The sequence below is a fragment of the Wyeomyia smithii genome, chromosome 2, assembly GCF_029784165.1.
Source record: "Wyeomyia smithii strain HCP4-BCI-WySm-NY-G18 chromosome 2, ASM2978416v1, whole genome shotgun sequence".
NCBI classification, from domain to species: Eukaryota; Metazoa; Arthropoda; class Insecta; order Diptera; family Culicidae; genus Wyeomyia; species Wyeomyia smithii.
In genome coordinates this window covers 118,296,172-118,299,422 of record NC_073695.1, presented here as the reverse complement: position 1 = coordinate 118,299,422, position 3,251 = coordinate 118,296,172, and positions in this window count along the sequence as shown.

The following is a 3,251-nucleotide window of genomic DNA, read 5'->3' as shown; positions in this document are numbered from 1 at the left end:
CTTGTTTATACAAAATCAAATAAGAATACCGTTTCGTAAACCTCTTACTGTAAATAGCTTTAAAAAGTAATTGTTTTCGTTTGTTTAACCAAAACAGCTCAAAGTGGTCCAAATTTTACAAAACACGAGCAATAAATATAGCGATATGACTATTTACATATTAAAAAGTTAGCGATTAGCGATTAGCGAAAGTTCCGCTAATGTGGGTTTAGCGTTTAGCGTTTAGCGACTATCGAGCTAAATTTTCCGGTTAGCGACTTAGCGATTAGCGTCGCTAAATTTTCGGTTAGCGGTGCCCGCCACTGCCTATAATATCTGTTTTCGTATATAAATACGATTGCACTACTCCAGATGTGTTAGTATCAGTTTGCATTTTGTGAAGATGAATAAAGTGAAAATGGAATATTGTGGCGCCAGCACTAAATTAAAGTTCGGAAGTCGGACTTCCGACTTCCGAACTTTCTTCCGACTTCACAAACACATATAGCAACTGCGTGTTCACAGAACATGAACTGCGGGAATGATTTCAATGTATTTGTTTCTGTAAGCCGGACTGACAGCGCAGTGGCGGCTGAGATGGTTGCAGTGTTGCGAGAACAGCAGAAATAACCATCGGAAGTGAGTCTGACTGCCAGTTTATCAGCTACGTTTTGATAATTTTTATTTTAATGCACAATACACCAAGCCCAAATGCTGTAAACCCTTTCCTGATCATCGGTGCTCATCAAGCTTACGCAAATTAAACGAAAACGTTATTGCAAAATTAAAAATATTGAACAGTCAAGCTCATTTTAATACGTCTTTATCAATTTGTGATTCGTGTAATCAGTGGTGGGCACCGCTAACCGAAAATTTAGCGACGCTAATCGCTAAGTCGCTAACCGGAAAATTTAGCTCGATAATCGCTAAACGCTAAACCCACATTAGCGGAACTTTCGCTAATCGCTAACTTTTTAATATGTAAATAGTCATATCGCTATAGATCGCAGCAAGCTGCGGACGCGAATGGACGTAACTTTTCCGCGTGTGATTTTTCGCTTATATTTTTTCCAGCACTGAAGTTGATATTTTCTTACGCGTTTTTTACGAAAATTGATCAATTCTGGAAGACAAACTGACTGTGAACAAGTGTTGGATGCAGTATTTAGAGTTTTGTTCAACCATTATAGTGAATTATGGAGTTTAAATCGACGTAATCAGGGCAATTGAAATTGCATTTGAGTTGGTCAGGGTGTGATAGTAAAGTGAGTGTGTTGCTTGAAGATTAGAAAGTGACAATTTCGGAATACAACTTTGGACTCGGCCTGTGGACGAGTTGTGTTGACGGAGGCGTTCGGGAGACCAGCGTGTGTGATAGACGTGCTTGCTAGGAAAGGTTCCCACCATCAGAAGGTTAAACGGATTGAAGTTGATACTGTGCGGGCCGTGCGGGGCCTGTGAAAAACGGTAATGAGTGTGTTGGGAAGAGCGTCTTTATGAGCGTTGCTATGTGACAAGACAGCAACGACAAGTGATAGACAAGTGTATGTGTGGAGGGTGGTTACCGATACCAAGTGGCCTGACATAAAACCACCTTTGCAAGGAGGATACTGATACGGGATCCAGAAGAAAATGGATTAGGATAAGTATTTTGTCTCAATCTGTTAGATTTGAATGTCGGGCGCACATTGTATTACGACGACGGAGAGGTATTCGAATTAGTGGTTTAGATGCTTTGATGTTTCGAGCCGTAAAACGGCAGAACTGTGTATGCGTGAGTCAACATGAAGTGCGCATATAAAGTATGTTTATGCGTGTGTTGAAGAAACATAGCTAACATTGGCTAAGCTCGTTATGAAAATTTTCGCCTTTTTCATGGAATTCGGAACATTTTCGAGAATTTCTCGTTTTATAGAGTTTTATATTTGATATTTTTGATTGAAGAATGAATCTTTAGTTGAAACACACTAGAAATTGATATTATTTGAGATTTAGTGTGAAAAAATTGCGACAATATGTCGAAATAAAATTTATAAAAATGATATGTTTCGAATAGTTGGAGCATAATCTTAGTCATTGTCATAGCTTATGACTTCTGTTACTGTATGAAAAATAAGTGGCTCTATTTAGAAGCGCTATCAGAGTACAAGTAAAAAAAAAATGAAAAGTGCAAAAAGGTTTCCGGCAAAATGATGAAAACAGCATATTTTACCTAAACCCCAGCATGTTTGTGTGTTTTTCACAAATAAAAACAAGTTTCAACATCATTTCTATAACTTTTCAGAAAAGTATGTTTTGTGAGTTTGGTTTAAAATGCATAATTATTTTGAATATCATGCAAAATTGGAAAAAGTTCATAACGCTCACTAATACTAATGCATCGACGTGAATTACATACCTTCTGGAACTGTCATACCTGGGGCTTACCCGGTCTACCTTTTGTACCCCTGCAGAAAAAATTGTATACTTACACGCTTACATATTTACACGTTAAAACAAGATACGTCTACTCTAACTAGTTTAATACTTTTGAATTTATTAAGCATGATATTGAAAGGTTTTCATAATCGATTTTGATACGATATAGTTTTTGAACAAAGATCATTCATATACCGCCATACAAACATGAAAACTTTTAATGAACCATCAGACAAAGGAGTAGCATTATTATATTATCAACATGTTGACCATTTCAGATCCAGCTATGAACAAGGCGGTTCTACGATTTTTACATCGTACTTTCACTTTTGGATGCTGATTCAATTTTGTTTTGATCTAAATTCAGATTATAATATTTACAGCTCGTCGAGAAAATATTATTAAGATGTCTTTTGTTGTTTAATATAAATATTAATAATAATACTTTATTCCATTTCATTCCAATTCCAATTTGTTGTATTTCAACACAATATAATGACCTTTTTTATTCGTAATTTTCTTATTTAACATACATGTTCTCTAAAAAGGTAATAACATCCAGCAATGGCAGAGTATCAACTTTCTTCTTCATATGAGCTAATATTTTATATCACATTTTATAACTTATTTTTTTAGAGCGAAACGTCTGTGCAAGCGCTGCAGTGTTATTGTAATAACTCATTCCAATTCATGTTTTCAGTCGCAGTAAGGAGCACAACAACAACTATTGATAGGTCATAAATATATCTCAAAAAGTTCATAGAGAGCAGTCATCGAGATCTTCTTTGCATTTCTTGTTGTATTTTTTAATTCATTTTTATTTATCTCACATTTTATGTACATGATCATATCCA